Source organism: Pinus tabuliformis, chromosome 1_2, assembly GCF_031772625.1.
Source record: "Pinus tabuliformis cultivar Carrire ecotype Pingquan chromosome 1_2, CPIR1, whole genome shotgun sequence".
Classification (NCBI taxonomy): Eukaryota; Viridiplantae; Streptophyta; class Pinopsida; order Pinales; family Pinaceae; genus Pinus; species Pinus tabuliformis.
In genome coordinates, this window is record NC_142298.1 from 470,697,770 (window position 1) to 470,718,510 (window position 20,741).

General features: G+C 34.0%; 1 protein-coding gene and 1 pseudogene across 4 annotated transcripts in view; one reads left to right on the plus strand and one right to left on the minus strand.

Moving 5' to 3' along the window:
- The window catches only part of LOC149206392 (cysteine-rich receptor-like protein kinase 2), a 217,372-nt gene that overhangs the window by 131,128 nt on the left and 65,503 nt on the right, over nucleotides 1–20,741 (minus strand). The gene's annotated exons all lie outside the window — the stretch shown is intronic.
- On the plus strand, nucleotides 8,920–9,330 carry LOC149206393 (pre-mRNA splicing factor SR-like 1 pseudogene; annotated as a pseudogene).

The window sequence follows — 20,741 nt, forward strand, 5'->3', positions numbered from 1 at the left end:
CATATTGTCCTGAAGATAGACCACCATACTGGATGGTTCGAAACACTTCGACGAAATTCTCCTATGTGATTGTTTCCGAAAGAATTTGTTATGATTAATATTTGTTATAATTAGAAACAAAAATAAATATGAAAAAGATGTGGTAAAAATATTTCACTTTTGCTACTAGACATAAATACAATATCTAAATTTTCATATGTAGTAACATAATTTTATACCAACATCAAGGAGACATAAGATAATTAAAAATAAAGATAAAAGATATTATATTTTCACTTTTGAGAATGATGATTCATAATTACTATGCTTTCTCTAAATGTTTGACTAAGATTTATGTTAACTAATTTATTTCAATACCAATTTAGAGAGAAAAAATTATATATATTGTTATCACTGAAAATGCTGTTGTCAAAAATTTTTAGCATATCTAAAAGGCAGGGTGTTTTCGCAGCGCATAAACTTGTTAACAATTTCGCAGCGCCATATGTTTTAGTGATTTCGTAGCGAAAACACTGACCTTACAGTGGCTGCGCTGCGAAATTGGGAAATGACAGATATTTAAGGGAAGGACTGTGCACCCTTGAATGCAGTACGAGCCTCGGCTTGTTGCATCTGATGTATCTTAGCTTGAGAACACCATCATACTGTTATTGAAGTTGGAGCCCGAGTTAAATCCAGTTTGGCATTATTTTAATATTCAGAACCATAGAATTCGTGGCCTCTTGGAAGGCTGCACATTTGATGAGAAAGGCAATGTAAGGAATGCAGTTGAAGCCGCTTCAATGTTTGCTGGCTTTAAGATTGTCCCAGAAGCTAATTATGACATGCAAAATCTGGGTGAAACAGAGACTGCTTGTATTTCAAATAATGGACCTGTTAATGTTATTAGTATAGATGGTGGACTTCCTAAGCCATGATGAGAAGGTTATTATGACTGAGTAGAACAAGGTAACTGCGGTGAGAATATTGCCTATGATGATCTGGGGTTCAAGTTTGATAGCATTCCACTCTCAGATGCTGCAGTATGCTTTAATTGGGATTCAAACTTGTGGCCAATAGCTGATAAATCCTACCCTACACCCATTACAGCAGGCCTCTTTGTAATGATTGTTCTAAAAAATGTATATAATTTTATCACATTATAGCAGCAAAAAGAAATGATGCCTATTTGTTAAAATTGGTATCTTCTATGAGGTTGATGGTCCATCTACTACCTCTTTGTTTGTAGTGGTTTGGTCACTCGAGGATAATTGTCCAGATTCTTTCATTTTATCTTAGTGGCTTCTAGCCATCGAGTTCAATCCTTGAGGTTTTACAAAGGGAATGCTTCCCGAATGACAGTGCTCTAAAGTGAGATACAAGCGTGTGATGGCTTCTTTGTCAAATCTGTAGCCTTTGCACTCATAGAAAGATTTTAGAGCGTTAGAGTTCCAGAAAATAAGGGCTGTAGGTGAGCATATTCTCTAAGATGATCAGGGATTCCTGTTTGGTTTAATAGCAACTGCTAATACTGGGTGCTGCAGTATGTTTGATGATAACCCAATTGGTCTTGGCAAACTTTTCAAGAATTGGTTTGGTGACAAGTGGGAAAGTCCTTCATTATACATTTCTGCAATCGTGTTCTAATCTGGTTCTTAATGTAATGGGGGCGATATTGCTTTTATTGCCATGATAAAGTGATTTATTGAAAGCTCGAGATGGCGCATTGCGAATATCCTGATGTGGTGGGCATCAGTTTGTGAAAATACAGGTGCTACACCAGGGCTTTTGGCTACTAGATCGATGGCCAGCCAGTAGAGAAGAAGAGGGTTGGTCTGCAATTGAATGGTGGAGATCATCGGCCTCATATGGTTGATGCTGCAGAAAATACACGCAGTCCTAAGTGATTAAATGACAAGTGTCAAGCGGTTCCTATAAAAATTCGATTGCCACAAGGTCGACAATCTGGAGTTAGATTGCAAGCATCATACGGCGGACAGCAGCATGATAATTCTCCTGATCTGGTGTATTTTCGTTCTCAAGCATGACTTGGTCACTTTCGTTCCTCTTGTTCAGTCTTGAAAAGAGTCCCTTGGTTTCGTGGCAAGTTCGAATTCTTTGATTAATGATATATTGTCGGTGACATGGCGGCACACCTGTATTGTTCTAAGATAACATTCGGAGATGGTAAACTTGTTGCGCAGATCAGAGAGGCACGTGCAGAGCATCTAATAAATAATCTCTGATAACACTTGGCGTCCTCGAATGTATATGCTTCTCATAACAAATAAACAATACCATTACAGTTACCAAAAGTGACTCATATACATACGGCTTCACATGTTCTTACAAAGAAAGAGGCTTGTGATGTATATACGCCGATGAAGAAACCAAATTGTCATGAAATTGCCGCGACCAAGTGCAGAGTATTCGGGTGCCTTGATGGGAATCGAGCAGTAATGCAAAAATATTCAATTTTGAAGTCGTATCAGTTAGGGGTACATGGACCAGAAGCAGATGTTGGTACTTTGTGTGTTGGACCAGGTTATATATTTCATTGTTTTAAGGACACACAAGAAGTTTCAGAGGTTCGATGTGTGAAGAATGCAAATGTTCCCTTGAGTTATCGCTTGCTAATACTTCAGTTGGTACCAAAAATTGAGAATTTCCGTTCCACCCTGAGATGTATTAAGTTTTGGGCAAACGATAGAGACGGTGGTGACTAAGCATGCCTGCAAACATTGGGAAATTCTGTCAGCGGCCATACATCAACACTGTGGGCGGTTTCTTTTGACTTTTCCAGAGACAGAATGGTCTCTTGCAGCGATGATTTAACATTGATGGTTTGAGATACAAGCATAAACCCAGTAGAGAGAGATTCAGTACTCTTGCATTCTACCTTGCCAATTCAAAGAATCCCTTGCTGCTTTTTATTCGTCTTTTATAACTCATCATTCACAAAGGAAGACATCAAGCTTTGAGCTCAAGGAAGTTTATTGGGGAAGAATATGGAAGTACAAACATGTGGAAAGCTTATTGATTCTTTGCTTGAAAAGGTTCTCTGTATGAATATCCTGTCTTCAGATTACTTCAAGGAATTGTAAAGGCTGAAGATCTACCATGAAGTTATTGTTTTGTCTTCTCTACAAATTTTTACCATGAAGTTGACAGTGAAGCAAATGCATGGGCTTCTTAAGCATGAGGATTCTCCATACATGAGATGTATTGGTTTCTTGTACCTGCGTTATGTTGCAGATCCTAGGATGTTATGGGGTTGGGTTGAGCCTTATGTTAAGGACGAGGAGGAATTTTCTCCAAGATAAAATGGAAGGGTGACCACAATGGGTGTTTATGTTCGTGATATATTCCAGAGCAGATTGAGGTTGCTTTCAGAAGAAATAAATGGATCCTCGGGTTTACTTAAGTCACTGGTTCATATCATAGCGCTAAAATTTGAGAATAAAATTAACCAAGCTCTTCATGGTCTAAAAACAAAATCTCAAGAAGCAGAATATAAGTTTGTCCAAGAAAAACTATATTTCTAGAAGGATTCTCTATTGTTCCTCTTTCAGGAGCTAGACATAGCAGACCATGAATTTACAAATGTTTCATCATCATCCTCTTTGGAAAACTTTGATGATTTGTTTGTAGGTGTTTCAGATCGAGTTGGAAGACTGAGGAAAGAGAGCTGGGACTAAATGCTAAACTACTAAACTATGTTCCAGCCAAAGTATCTCTAAAAAACAGAGGAATCCGGGCATGCTGTTTGAGTTTGTTTTTAGGAAAGGCTATTGACATTGAAACCTGGCAGCTAAACAGGATTATTTGTAAATTGTTGTTCATTTGTTGGAATGAGGAGATCATTAATAAATGTAGCACAGTGTTAGCAGAAAACCAGTGAGGAGGACTGTGTTTTTAAATCACACAGCAGTTTCGTAGCGCGCTACGAAACTGCTGTAGGTGATGATTTAAAGCGCAGGGCAGCTAGTGTTATACTGTGAGCAGCTAGTCTGACACGGTGAGCAGGAGTTGAGGAAAAGGAACAACTGTTTATCAAGACCACCTACAGCACATCAGAAACCTGGCATCATTCCATACCTGGAGTTATTAAAAGATTTGGGAACATGCTGCTATACTTTAGGAGAATGTTGGGAGACAGAGACCGTTAAGATAGGAGCATCTCTTCTGGTCAATTAATGAGCCATCAGCGCTCTTAAGCATCCTAAATCAGCATCCATTGCACCTGTAGCTCAGCCATATCAGATTAATTGGAGGAGGACAGCTGTCAAAGCATTCAAGAAAGCATCAAGTCTACGAGGAGAAAAGAATTATTGTTTTAGTTTGATTAGGACTTTATGTAATTATAGTTTAGCATGTATGTAATTAATGCAGTTAGTTAAAGGCATGTAGGAGTAGTTAATAGGAGATTCGAACTCATTCTAGAGGGAGGAAATGTATTCCTATATATGGTGAAAATTAGAATGTAATAGGGGTTGGACTGTATATACAAAAAGGGAGTTTTTTTTTGAGCATATGTAAAGACTGTTACAGTAATGGTAAAACAGGTTGTTTCTTCTCAAGATTCTCAATGGATCACTGTGTTCAAATGTGATGATGGTTTAGTTTCTTAATGTTCTTTTTACAGCCTTGTTATAGCACAATCCCTCAGAATTCATATTATATGCTCTGACTTCCTGTGTGTTTGGCAAGCTGTGGGTTTTGGTGAAGCATGTTTGAACATCACTCAGAATTCATTTTTAATGCTCTGACTTCCTGTATGTTTAGCAAGCTTTGATTTAGGTAAATTATGTTTGAACATCTGATGATGCAAAGAGCCTTGACTTCCATGAGATGACTGTGATTTTGTTTATTAACTGTGAGAGACTCCATAGCCAAATGAAGACTAATTTGATGTATGTCCAGCCAGCTATATTTTTATAAATGTGTGAAGAGTTAGCCCTCTGTTGTTGTGATTAATTTTCTATCAAAAGCCTATGAGAGAGCCCTCTCTGATTAGGAAGGCTAATTCCTAGTCTAAAGTCTGGTCTGAAACAGTTACATGAAACCTTGCTTGGTTGCAGCCCCTAGTACTGGTTTTGTGATAACATTTTGGTGCGTCTGCCGGGAGATTAAGATTGAAGTTCTGAAGGTAGCAGGAGTTCAAATGATTTTCAAGGCTGCAAAACTACCTTAGCGACTCCATTGTTGAAGAATTCAAGGTTTATATATTCATGGTGATTCCACTGGAGTTATGAAAGACCCAGAAGCTGCTCTTCTTTGTTCAAGGTATGCATGCATAGATTTCTCAGGAATTCATGGTTTCCCAAATCATTTTCCCAAGGATGCATACTTTCTAAGGAATGGTCCAAAATTTAACGGAGAGAATCTGAGTTTAACTTTGGATCATATATCAGATTTTTGTGAATTTGCACAGCTTCTTAGAATTAAACATGAGGATGTTTGCATAAGGTTATTTTATGATTCATTCCAAGGGAAATGCAAACAGTGGGTTGAATGCTTGCCTGCCAAGTCCATTAAGTCATTGCCAGACTTTTGGCTTATGTTCTTGGAGGAATGGATAGATAGGTCAGAGGTGGAAGTAAACTCTCCTTCAGTCGAAGGTTTTAAACAGTGGAATGATGATCATAATAAAGAAGAAACAAATGAATCTTTTTCTTTGTCCCTGTCCTCATATCTGAAATCTTTTGACTGCAAGTCAGAGGATAAGATGAAATTTTTTGATGAATTTGCCAAAGACATTGAGAAAGAAATTGAAGGTTTAGAAGGACAAATTCAGGCATACAATTTTCATGATCATGATCATTATTCCCAGAAATTTTTTATGACTGAACGCAAGGAGACTATGCTGGTTACCCTCTCTTTTATGATTGAGGAACTGAACACTGTGGTTGAAGATCAGTTTGCACAGCTGGAAAGTGTCGTGGAAGGACAAGCTGATCATGTGTTCTGGGATCCTGTCGCTGATTATATGGAAGAGTTTTGCTCTCCAGTGTTTCAGTTTACCTATGAAGATCGGAGAGTACTTCAGTGGCAGCGGTCTTTACACTATCACATTAGTTCTGAAATCCGATACAGTCAGGGAAGATTTCAGTGGCAGCGGTCATTACACTGTCATATTGGTTCTGAATTCCGGGACAGGCAAAGAAATCAAATGTCAGACAAAGCAAATGATTGGCTGCATTGGAAGTTTCATATTGATTGAGCTGAGGGAAGTTTGAATGGTTAGGGTAGGTAGGTAGGTAAATTGCAAATAAGCTCAAGGTTAGCTGAGCATTTATTTTTCAGTAGCATTAGTTTCTTTCTCCTACAGTCATGCTTGTCAAGCAAATTTCTGTTTGTCACAAATGGGTAAGGCACTGGAGCTGCGTGTTCTTAGCGCACCACAAGGGCACACTATCCCTAGTGGAGCCACTGTTATCACTGAAAATGCTGTTGTCAAAAATTTTTAGCATATCTAAAAGGCAGGGTGTTTTCGCAGCGCATAAACTTGTTAACAGTTTCACAGCACCATATGTTTTAGTGACTTCGTAGCGAAAACACTGACCTTACAGTGGCTGCGCTGCGAAATTGGGAAATGACAGATATTTAAGGGAAGGACTGTGCACCCTTGAATGCAGTACGAGCCTCGGCTTGTTGCATCTGATGTATCTTAGCTTGAGAACACCATCATACTGTTATTGAAGTTGGAGCCCGAGTTAAATCCAGTTTGGCATTATTTTAATATTCAGAACCATAGAATTCGTGGCCTCTTGGAAGGCTGCACATTTGATGAGAAAGGCAATGTAAGGAATGCAGTTGAAGCCGCTTCAATGTTTGCTGGCTTTAAGATTGTCCCAGAAGCTAATTATGACATGCAAAATCTGGGTGAAACAGAGACTGCTTGCATTTCAAATAATGGACCTGTTAATGTTATTAGTATAGATGGTGGACTTCCTAAGCCATGATGAGAAGGTTATTATGACTGAGTAGAACAAGGTAACTGCGGTGAGAATATTGCCTATGATGATCTGGGGTTCAAGTTTGATAGCATTCCACTGTCAGATGCTGCAGTATGCTTTAATTGGGATTCAAACTTGTGGCCAATAGCTGATAAATCCTACCCTACACCCATTACAGCAGGCCTCTTTGTAATGATTGTTCTAAAAAATGTATATAATTTTATCACATTATAGCAGCAAAAAGAAATGATGCCTATTTGTTAAAATTGGTATCTTCTATGAGGTTGATGGTCCATCTACTACCTCTTTGTTTGTAGTGGTTTGGTCACTCGAGGATAATTGTCCAGATTCTTTCATTTCATCTTAGTGGCTTCTAGCCATCGAGTTCAATCCTTGAGGTTTTACAAAGGGAATGCTTCCCGAATGACAGTGCTCTAAAGTGAGATACAAGCGTGTGATGGCTTCTTTGTCAAATCTGTAGCCTTTGCACTCATAGAAAGATTTTAGAGCGTTAGAGTTCCAGAAAATAAGGGCTGTAGGTGAGCATATTCTCTAAGATGATCAGGGATTCCTGTTTGGTTTAATAGCAACTGCTAATACTGGGTGCTGCAGTATGTTTGATGATAACCCAATTGGTCTTGGCAAACTTTTCAAGAATTGGTTTGGTGACAAGTGGGAAAGTCCTTCATTATACATTTCTGCAATCGTGTTCTAATCTGGTTCTTAATGTAATGGGGGCGATATTGCTTTTATTTCCATGATAAAGTGATTTATTGAAAGCTCGAGATGGCGCATTGCGAATATCCTGATGTGGTGGGCATCAGTTTGTGAAAATACAGGTGCTACACCAGGGCTTTTGGCTACTAGATCGATGGCCAGCCAGTAGAGAAGAAGAGGGTTGGTCTGCAATTGAATGGTGGAGATCACCGGCCTCATATGGTTGATGCTGCAGAAAATACACGCAGTCCTAAGTGATTAAATGACAAGTGTCAAGCGGTTCCTATAAAAATTCGATTGCCACAAGGTCGACAATCTGGAGTTAGGTTGCAAGCATCATACGGCGGACAGCGGCATGATAATTCTCCTGATCTGGTGTATTTTCATTCTCAAGCATGACTTGGTCACTTTCGTTCCTCTTGTTCAGTCTTGAAAAGAGTCCCTTGGTTTCGTGGCAAGTTCGAATTCTTTGATTAATGATATATTGTCGGTGACATGGCGGCACACCTGTATTGTTCTAAGATAACATTCGGAGATGGTAAACTTATTGCGCAGATCAGAGAGGCACGTGCAGAGCATCTAATAAATAATCTCTGATAACACTTGGCGTCCTCGAATGTATATGCTTCTCATAACAAATAAACAATACCATTACAGTTACCAAAAGTGACTCATATACATACGGCTTCACATGTTCTTACAAAGAAAGAGGCTTGTGATGTATATACGCCGATGAAGAAACCAAATTGTCATGAAATTGCCGCGACCAAGTGCAGAGTATTCGGGTGCCTTGATGGGAATCGAGCAGTAATGCAAAAATATTCAATTTTGAAGTCGTGTCAGTTAGGGGTACATGGACCAGAAGCAGATGTTGGTACTTTGTGTGTTGGACCAGGTTATATATTTCATTGTTTTAAGGACACACAAGAAGTTTCAGAGGTTCGATGTGTGAAGAATGCAAATGTTCCCTTGAGTTATCGCTTGCTAATACTTCAGTTGGTACCAAAAATTGAGAATTTCCGTTCCACCCTGAGATGTATTAAGTTTTGGGCAAACGATAGAGACGGTGGTGACTAAGCATGCCTGCAAACATTGGGAAATTCTGTCAGCGGCCATACATCAACACTGTGGGCGGTTTCTTTTGACTTTTCCAGAGACAGAATGGTCTCTTGCAACGATGATTTAACATTGATGGTTTGAGATACAAGCATAAACCCAGTAGAGAGAGATTCAGTACTCTTGCATTCTACCTTGCCAATTCGAAGAATCCCTTGCTGCATTTTATTCGTCTTTTATAACTCGTCATTCACAAAGGAGGACATCAAACTTTGTGCTCAACGAAGTTTATTGGGGGAGAATATGGAAGTACAAACATGTGGAAAGCTTATTGATTCTTTGCTTGAAAAGGTTCTCTGTATGAACATCCTGTCTTCAGATTACTTCAAGGAACTGTACAGGCTGAAGATCTACCATGAAGTTATTGTTTTGTCTTCTCTACAAATTTTTTACCATGAAGTTGACAGTGAAGCAAATGCATGGGCTTCTTAAGCACGAGGATTCTCCATACATAAGATGTATTGGTTTCCTGTACCTGCGTTATGTTGCAGATCCTAAGACGTTATGGGGTTGGGTTGAGCCTTATGTTAAGGACGAGGAGGAATTTTCTCCAGGATAAAATGGAAGGGTGACCACAATGGGTGTTTATGTTCGTGATATATTCCAGAGCAGATTGAGGTTGCTTTCAGAAGAAATAAATGGATCCTCGGGTTTACTTAAGTCACTGGTTCATATCATAGCGCTAAAATTTGAGAATAAAATTAACCAAGCTCTTCATGGTCTAAAAACAAAATCTCAAGAAGCAGAATATAAGTTTGTCCAAGAAAAACTATATTTCTAGAAGGATTCTCTATTGTTCCTCTTTCAGGAGCTAGACATAGCAGACCATGAATTTACAAATGTTTCATCATCATCCTCTTTGGAAAACTTTGATGATTTGTTTGTAGGTGTTTCAGATCGAGTTGGAAGACTGAGGAAAGAGAGCTGGGACTAAATGCTAAACTACTAAACTATGTTCCAGCCAAAGTATCTCTAAAAAACAGAGGAATCCGGGCATGCTGTTTGAGTTTGTTTTTAGGAAAGGCTATTGACATTGAAACCTGGCAGCTAAACAGGATTATTTGTAAATTGTTGTTCATTTGTTGGAATGAGGAGATCATTAATAAATGTAGCACAGTGTTAGCAGAAAACCAGTGAGGAGGACTGTGTTTTTAAATCACACAGCAGTTTCGTAGTGCGCTACGAAACTGCTGTAGGTGATGATTTAAAGCGCAGGGCAGCTAGTGTTATACTGTGAGCAGCTAGTCTGACACGGTGAGCAGGAGTTGAGGAAAAGGAACAGCTGTTTATCAAGACCACCTACAGCACATCAGAAACCTGGCATCATTCCATACCTGGAGTTATTAAAAGATTTGGGAACATGCTGCTATACTTTAGGAGAATGTTGGGAGACAGAGACCATTAAGATAGGAGCATCTCTTCTGGTCAATTAATGAGCCATCAGCGCTCTTAAGCATCCTAAATCAGCATCCATTGCACCTATAGCTCAGCCATATCAGATTAATTGGAGGAGGACAGCTGTCAAAGCATTCAAGAAAGCATCAAGTCTACGAGGAGAAAAGAATTATTGTTTTAGTTTGATTAGGACTTTATGTAATTATAGTTTAGCATGTATGTAATTAATGCAGTTAGTTAAAGGCATGTAGGAGTAGTTAATAGGAGATTCGAACTCATTCTAGAGGGAGGAAATGTATTCCTATATATGGTGAAAATTAGAATGTAATAGGGGTTGGACTGTATATACAAAAAGGGAGTTTTTTTTTTAGCATATGTAAAGACTGTTACAGTAATGGTAAAACAGGTTGTTTCTTCTCAAGATTCTCAATGGATCACTGTGTTCAAATGTGATGATGGTTTAGTTTCTTAATGTTCTTTTTACAGCCTTGTTATAGCACAATCCCTCAGAATTCATATTATATGCTCTGACTTCCTGTGTGTTTGGCAAGCTGTGGGTTTTGGTGAAGCATGTTTGAACATCACTCAGAATTCATTTTTAATGCTCTGACTTCCTGTATGTTTAGCAAGCTTTGATTTAGGTAAATTATGTTTGAACATCTGATGATGCAAAGAGCCTTGACTTCCATGAGATGACTGTGATTTTGTTTATTAACTGTGAGAGACTCCATAGCCCAATGAAGACTAATTTGATGTATGTCCAGCCAGCTATATTTTTATAAATGTGTGAAGAGTTAGCCCTCTGTTGTTGTGATTAATTTTCTATCAAAAGCCTGTGAGAGAGCCCTCTCTGATTAGGAAGGCTAATTCCTAGTCTAAAGTCTGGTCTGAAACAGTTACATGAAACCTTGCTTGGTTGCAGCCCCTAGTACTGGTTTTGTGATAACATATATCCCAAGGGATAAAGCGAGGTTGTGTGTACCAGGCTAGTCCCACATGTATATCCTCTTAAGAGGTTACAAAGCTCGAAGTCAATACAACAATATGTATCAAGATATTATAACTCAACATGTCCCTAGCGGGGTTTTGAGCTAGAGATAACAATAATTCCACTAAACCACCCAAGATAACCCCAATTAACTATATATGTATAAATTCAAAGAAAAGAACTAATTGAAACTAAAAACAATTAATTAATTATAATAAAAAGGAGATGTGTAATTCAATAAAATGAATATTTGATATCATGTAGTAGTAGTAGTAATAATAATAATAATAATAATAATGATGGTTATAAATAAAATATTTAAACATATATTAATAACTAAAAAATATTTTAATGTAAGCAATGTGATCCATAAATAAAATATTTGAATAAACGTGTTAATAAAATATTTGAATGTTATCTGTATATTATATATGGTTAAAAAAAGAAAACCTATTGCATAAAGCAACTCAAAAAATAACCTCTTAATAGGCACATTTTATAGCCAAATATGAGAGTTGTGTATTTCCTTGTTTTCCAAACTTTGAGTTGACACATGTTCTTTTTAAAATTAAAATAAAATATCCTCTAAATGAAAACACAATGTTGGCCATAATAAAAAAAATGAAAATCGTATTTGATTAGTTTTAATTAAAAGCATAAAAGACAATAATCTCACTCTTATCTTCTTATATGAGTTCATTGTTGATATTACAACCAAGTATAAAGGATATGTAATAAGAATAGTTCACTCTCATTGTCTGCCATAAATAAAATGTTTTGATGTTTATGTTAAGTAACATAATTTTATATCAATTTTACATGGAGACTAGTATAGATTGATCTTACTATGATTTTATGAAGGGCTAAGAGGATCAAATCTCAAAATGCACACCTCAAGAGATTTGATCTCTCTTTTCTCTTGATAAAACCATCATTAAAATAGATATTCTCTCTCGTTATAAAATTGCAATTTTGAACAATTAAATAAATACAACTTCTTGAAACCCATAATGAACATTTGTATTGTTTAAACTATACATATCTTAAACTCAAAATGCTAAAAAAATCTTTATTAAATTTTAAACAAAATTATCCCAAAAAATATACATGTAAAAAAAAGCTAAAATTTAAACTAACACTAACAATTGGGCTTCACGAGTATATATATTTAGCTACAAATACCTTTCCTAACCTTTAATCTATAAATTTCCATATAACATAAATAGTTTTGGATCCTTTTATTTCTCTCTAGTATTTTTTAGACAAAGTTGACAGCCAAGTTTACATAAATGTGGATATCATTAAGAGGTTGGAACAAAGGAATCTTAAGACACATTCCTAAGTTGTCATAAAAAAAAATCAAAGTGTGATGTTGAAATGGGTCTTTCTATACATAGTCTTTGGATGGGGGTTTGAGATTGAGGATTGAAAGTAAAGTATTGCACATTAGGTATTATTGGCGTACAATTTTTTGGGATGCCAAGAAATACCTCAAAAGTTGTGGAAAATGTTAGAGAATGGGCCAACTTATACATAATTACAATATGTCACTTCAACCTCATATTTTGGTGGACCCATTCGAAAAGTGGATCTTTAATTTGGTAGGGCCAATCAATTCCCCATAAAAGTAGAAGGTGTAAGTTCTACTATGCACAAACTATATAACAAGGTGGGTTGAACCGAACTAAATACTCTTTAGAAAGATACAAAGAAAAATTTCCTATACTCTTCTTTTCTTTTTTTATTATTTATGGAGTCCTCCAGAAGTCATTACCCATCAAGGACATTGTTCACTTTTCAGCTCATCTACTAATTTATTTTTTCTAGGAATAAAAATACAATTTTATTTTCTAATTATTTATTAAAATAACTATTTTATTAAACTATGTAGTAAATAATTAAGATAATTAGATTTACCAAATAAATTTTAATTTAATACAAAATGTTTTTATTTCAATATAGAGTAAGGTTAAAAAATAAAATAATTTATTTATGTAAAAACATACAATCATCTTAAAAATATAATGAATATAATATAATTATTAAATCCCTAATGGGGTGATGAACGAAGAGACGAGGGATCATGAGGTGCCATTTAATCCTCTCCCACGGGATAACTAAATTTAGAGGAATCTTGACGAAGTTAGTTTGGGCAGGTGGAATAAGAAGTTTTATGAACAAATTGTGGTTATTTGTGTTGTCTGGTTCATTGTGATCTATGATAGTTGGTGTTAAGGAATGAAAAGACCAATGTTGGTGGGGATTTTCATACATGGAGCGTAAGGTGGCTATCTATCACAACCCTACCTTGCCTTTCGTTCTATGAGTTCAAAGACAAGTAATAATTCAGATGCTAATGGATTCAATTATGCCAAAGAGGTGGTTTGAGCGGTAATCATTTGGGACCCTGGTTCATTTTGGGCAGTCCTGGTTTTGGGCATTCTTTTGAAATTAGGGTAAGTGCTTCATCATGTTGGGTGAGTTGCATTTGTGTCAACTTCTAATGATTCTTCACTCTTTGGGGTTCAGGTAAAATTTTCTTGCATCATTCCTCATTTTTTTCTACTTTGGTATCGTTGTGTCTCTATAGTGGTGTATAGAGTATGGTGGGGATTGGTTGAGGTGGTGGAAAAGGTTGGTGGCTATTTAATTGTGGTTATACCCTCGACTTCGGTAGCCCTTTATATCTGGTAGGGCAGTAAGGTGGTGGGTTTGTAGTTCATGGAGACAATGGGATTTCAATTTCAGAAGTAAGGGTAGAGAGTCTCATGCAGGTGAGAGGACTCGACAGTAGTCTAGGCCTATGGCACTGGTGATGGTGGTTTGGATTTGTCGAGAGGGGTTGTTGGCTCAACTCAACTTGGTGGCCGAAAGGTGGTCAAACTTGCATTAAGGGGTATCCCATTATTTGGAATTCCTTCATTGGAGTTGGCTCGTAGCTGACGAGGAGTACTATTGGGACTTCCATAATTTCATCCATCTTGATAATGGGATGAGTGGTTTGGGCTTGTTGAGGGGGTTTGTTCGGGGCCAACAGGAGCATAATGTAATTCCAACATGGAAGACCTCGGAGAGGCATTGGTTCTTGTAGTCATGGCATAACAAATCGAGTGGAGTTGTAATATTATAGAGTAGAGGTGGAGAAGTAACATGCTATCTCACTTGGGTGAGTGGAATTACTTCCACCCTTCGATTCCTCATAAGCATAGATAAAGTAGGTTACAAAATTGGTGGAGAAGTTGGCCCATGACCATCATAATGATTGCAATGAGGCCATTTCTTTTATGAATGACCTCCAACACAATCAATGGCATATGATGGATTGCTTGGTTTCCCTTCATTGAGAAAAAAAGAGGCTTCATGATTGTTGTATTACTTGAAAGGCAAAATGGACCACATGGACACACATGTTCATGAGGTCTTTCGTCTTCCACATGGCAATGGTCCAGACGACCCAACTCTACACAATATTGATCACTAACGATGACTATAGGTTGCATTTTGATACTTGGGATTTTTTGGTTAATTTGAGAAAACTATGTATGGTCCTCTAGCTTCTTTTTGTTTTTATGAGTATCTTTTTGTCATTACCACCTAGCCAATAAGTCTGATAGAAATGTAGCCGATGGAGTTTTGAAACTACACTCCTCATAATGTAACTATTTTCTGAATTTATAGAATATTTAGACTTAATGTATATATGAATGTGAAGATATGGAGAAAAAAACACATACATAAAGATATATTTTTATATTTTAGATTTTTATTTTTATTTTCTTATAATAAAAATAAAACATTAAAATAATTAGAAAATAATTGAATGTAATATAATTATTTTTATATATTTTTTATATAAAAAATAATAACACTAAATAATTAAAAAGATAAAGCGAATTAATAATTTAAATTTTTTAAAATTTATCTTCGTAAATAATATTAGAGAGAGAAAATTAATATTTTTATTAATTATATAGATATTATATATTATTTTAAATTATGTTAAATTAATTATATTACAGTTCACAAGGCATAAAATAGATGGTGACAGGATGAGGTGAACAACTAAGTCACTCTGTAATGTGAAGGTTATAGGTTCAAAACTCCATGGGCAAAAATCTAGTTGTGTTAAAGGATGGTGTGATCCCTGAGTAATTTTGATGGCTTAGATGCCCTTGGGTCACGATTTCTCAAGACAAAGGTCAAGCTTGTATATATCAAACTAAGAAAACTTGACAAACAAACAAAAAAGTTTAATTATATTATAATTTACTTTATCACGACTTTATCAAGTATTAAATATTTGAGGCACAAACTTATTTTAGAGTGCAAAATTTTTAAAAAGATTTCCATCTCAAGGGATTTGAGATTCCCTCTTAGGTATTGATATAGCCATGGTTAAGATAAATGTATATTGACTCTCCTATCTTTATGTATATCTTCATTTTTTAAATTACATCTTTGAATATATATATATATATATATATATATATATATATATATATCACCTCGAAAATTTCCTTGGGAACTTAGATTATGTAAACTACACAGCTTAAACTTGCAAGTCCACAAAATATTTCCTAGATGTGAGACAAAATTATCTAAAAAATATATGTAAGAAACAACCAAAATGTAGAATAAGAGGACTACTTGAAATGTTTTACCTATGAGAATTTTAATTTTTTTAATCTTTTTAATAATATATACATACTTAAATCTTATGGGTATATACATACTTAAGTCTTATTATTCTATATTTTGGTTTTTAGGTATAATTTTTGGGATAATTCTTTTTATATTCCAACAAATTTTTATTGGAATTGCAAGTTTAAGCTATGTATAGTCAACACAATCCAAGTACGTAAGTCAATTTTCAGGGAGATGTATCTATTTATTCATAAATGCAATTATATATATATATATATATATATATATATATATATATATATATATATATATATATAGAGAGAGAGAGAGAGAGAGAGAGAGAGAGAGAGAGAGAGAGAGAGAGAGATTTTTAAAGTTTTTGGCTTTAAGATAGGATTCCATCTCGAGAGATTTGATCCCTACTAGAATTTCGTAGATTCATGGTTAAGATGCTACATTGGTGGGTAAAACAATTCAAATAGTCTCACTATCTTACATTTTGGATTGAAATGACTTGAAATTCAATAAATCAAAGGTTTGTTGGAATGATAAGTTTAAACTATGTAGTATACACAATTCAAGTTCCCAAGGATATTTTCAAAGCATAAAATTCATTTATATATTAAGAAATGAAATATTAACCATGGTGTGTGTATGTGCACGTAACTAGTATAGTTCCATCTTAACCACTATCTATGAGACATCACGAGAGATCACTTTTTGGAGGTGCTAACATTTTTTTCAAGTTTTACACTTCAAAAGAGGTTTGCATCTCAAAAGATTTGATCCTTTGGGCATTGGCTAGGACCAAGGTTAAGGTGTATCTTTTAATCATCAATAATTATTAGATAGATTTAGGGATTTAATTTCTTTAGAATATTCTAAAATATTCTTAGGGATTTAATTTATTTAGAATCTTCTAAAATATTTTTAGTAGTATTCACAAATCAATGGTTGAAATTTATCTCCAAATTGGTTATGCTTTTTTTGTCCTTTTAATTAAATTGATTAAATAACACCGCCATATAAATTAAATGGTCGGTAAATGTTGATAAACATCAATCCATGATAAACGTCAAAACACTAACTTCATGATACATCTCACATTTCTCAAGATTAAAAAGGATAAAACAAGTTAACTAAATTATAACTTTATTATAACTTTGTTTTAAATTATTATTATTATTATTATTGTTAATTATAAAAAAAAAACATAAATTAGGCATATGTAGTTTTCAAAGAGCATCTAACAAGATTCTTAAGCGTAGAAATTCACCCCTATTTTATAACGGAGATTGGAAAAATAAAAAATGTCCTATGAATAATCTTAAAATGAAATGAGTTATGTTTTTTTGTGCTTATCAATAAGCCATCGCATTGACCCATGATATTGTAACAAAGCCTATTCATAGATTAAGAATTTTTATGGTAAAGTGAGAGTAAATCTCTATAACTAGAAATCTTGTTAGATATTTTTTTAAAAATATTTATAAAATTAAGTTATATATTAATTCCTTTTATAACTATACACATTTAAAATAAAGTCATAATTTAATTAATTTAAATGTATTAATGTTTACCAACATTTAATTTATATTAATACAATAATATATGAGTTAAACATAACTATATTTAATAACCTATAACATAAATTTTAATTATATCAATTAGATTTATCTAGTGTACTTGAGAGAAAGGATTAAAATTCTCACATTCTTATGAATCACATATTGAAATTCAATTTAATGACGTAGAAACACATTTATTAATATAATTAAGAATAATAAAAATACAACCATTCATATAAATACAAGAAGATTATATCTATATATATATATAGCTATATATAATGAATAATTATACCCTTTAAATTATTCCAGTTTTAATATATGAAAGAATTTTTAATATCATATGATTGATAATAAAACATGGATATCCTACCATATAATGTATTCATAACGTAATTATCAAATTGTTTTAATATATCAATGGATATGTTAGAAATTAAATTTAGTACAATGTATTATATAGGTTTATAGTGATTCGATAATAATTAATATACTGTGCATTAGTTATAATTATTGAATTAAAATAATTAAAAACTATAATATTTAAACTTTAATATAATATATTATGGTAATATATTTTATTATTTGTTAATTGGGGTCATTTAGGAAGGTTGGATAGAATAATAATATTACATTAAATAATAATAATATTAATGTGTATTTAATTAAAAATGAAAAATAAGTAATGGATTAAATTAAGATTTGATATATGTGTATGTGAGGGCATTAATAAAAAAAGAGACATTATTCATATGTAATTATGCTATTTATTTTAGAATAGGGTTTCTAATGTTTCAATTTGATTATTAATAATTATTAGGTGGATGGATGACAGACATTTAAGCTTTAAATAATGTTTTAAAATATTCTTAACATATAGTGTTTATCAGTTGTTTAATTTATATAATTACACTAATTATTAGTCATGTATGGCAGTGACTATAACATTGATTTTGCATTTTTTCCCCTATTTTTTCCAATTTTAACCAAATTTTCATGTAAACTTTGAATATTTCTATTTTCTGTAAATTCAAAAATAATTTTGCAATTTTAAACAAAGTTTCATGAAAACTTTGAATATTTCTATTTTCTGTAAATTCAAAAGTAATTTTGCAATTTCATGAAAATTTTATTTCTAATATTCAATTGGTTGAGCGAGCTCTAATGGACATAATTGCTTTTCAATTGGTTGAGTGAACTCTAATGGACATAATTCCCTTGGTGGAAGGCCTTTTATTTTCCATCTTTGTGCTTAACAAGTAATTTGATTAAAAAAAAAACTAATTTTCTGAGTGACTATTATTTCTGCCCATGCTCTAACATTGACATTATTATGCTCTTACCAATATTACAGTCCCTTAAGTGAGGGAGACAAAACATTGATATATTGTGGGCTAGAAATTATATCACATTTCCAATAATGTCTTACTAATTAAAATGAATTTAAAAAAATTAAATATCTTTCCAAACTGTTATGTGTTTTATTGTCATAGACAATGGTTTGTGATAATACTTCTTGTTCGAAGTTTTCCTTGTATGGAACTTTCGATGTGCAGAAAGCTCCGCACAAGCAAAGATCCACATCGCAAAATGAACTCCCATATACTGTATGCCTGTAACTTGTTATCGCTTATCACATCGTAAGTTTGGGGTTATATAAGCAATGTTTGAAAATTCCCTAAAATTCCCTTGTTAATTGTCCATGGCATGTCGTAAATGTTTGGGGTTACATATGCTAGGTTTAAAAATTCCCTAAAATTCCCCTGTTAATTCTCCATGGCATGTCGTAATTACTTAATTTCGTGGTAACAATATATAACCAGTATGCGACACCATAAAACACAGATAAATTTCTGTGCAAGCTAGAAATTCTAGTATCAAATGTTGGGTAATTCGTTTCTACTGGGCGAAATAATTTCTAGTTATATCCAAGCTCAGGAGAGTAAATGTATAAAGGAAGCAATGACAAATGTGCACTGTATCTCACCAATCAAATCTCTGTTTTCTAAGACCTTCCTCAACTCTTGGTGATTCTTAGCCATGTAATTCTTCACGATGTTATGAGGACGAAGTATGCTAGGCTGTGACTCCACCTAATTTGCGTTGCGCTTTTTTTTCCTTCTGAACCCCTGTTATGTATGCTACGACATCTAAGGATTCAGTAAAAACAATGCATGCGTTTCACTCTCTAGGTCACTCTTTTAAAACATTTGAATTTTTCATAAAATATATGCACATGGAAAGCAATATTGAAATACCAAAGATGTTTGAGTATCAGCGACAGAGTGACTTAATACCCGCACAATATCGAGGCTTCCTTGAAAAATTAGTTCACAACACCATTTTAGTATCATATAAGCTTTTATGGTCATTTTAAAAATTAATACAATTTGTTTGTGCTAACTAGCTTGAGTTTAAGTTGGGGATGAAGAACTAGTTAGGATGCTATCATCAGATTGTGCTAAACACTCATTTAATTTTCCAGAAATAACTTCTATGATTAATTTTTCTCAAGAAATTTAAACATAAAACCTTGTAGAAACTAAATGAGCTTATTTACACCTCGTGGCTAATAAGCAAATTCTTTATTGAACAGAAATATGTCTCTTCACACTCAATATTAATTTTTAAATAATAAAACTGTTGCAAAGCACAGTAGATTTGTAAAATAAAAATTTGTATTGCCATGGTACTGTCTTGTGATATGACCAGAATCAAGCCAGGTTGCTTCTTGTCAACTCTCCAGGACACTGCTCAAACCTAATCTGCTACAGAAAAACCGTCACTTATCACTGTTCTTGTATATTATTTTGACCAGCTTTATCATCCATACAAACTGGGAAAATAAATCATGCACATCAATAACCCATCGATACTCTATAATGGAAAACCATTGGAATCAATTTTCCACAGTGATATAAAAGAATCATGGACTTATCGATATCCTTCATTCCAGCGTTACCCTTCTTCATTCGAACTAAACTAATGGAAGCATTATTTGTTGAGCAGTTGTTTCAGCATCAGAAGCATTAAGCTTCTGTTTTGGAACATTTTAGTTCATTGAAAATAAAGTAACGAGGATTAGAATTAGCATTAAGCTCTTCGAATACAATTAGAATCCAATAGAATTTAAAATATGTGTAAAAATAAATAAATAAATAATTATATGGCATATTATTAAGATGAAGTTAAAAATTAATACAAGAGGTATTCTATTTTTTTAACTAAGACAACCACATTTATTAATGTAGTTGATATAGACTGATAAATTTATATAAAGCACATCTACAATCACATTAGTAAATTTCGTTGATATATACCAATAGACATATACCAACTAAATTAATAATTACAAATTATATCTTATTAAAATAT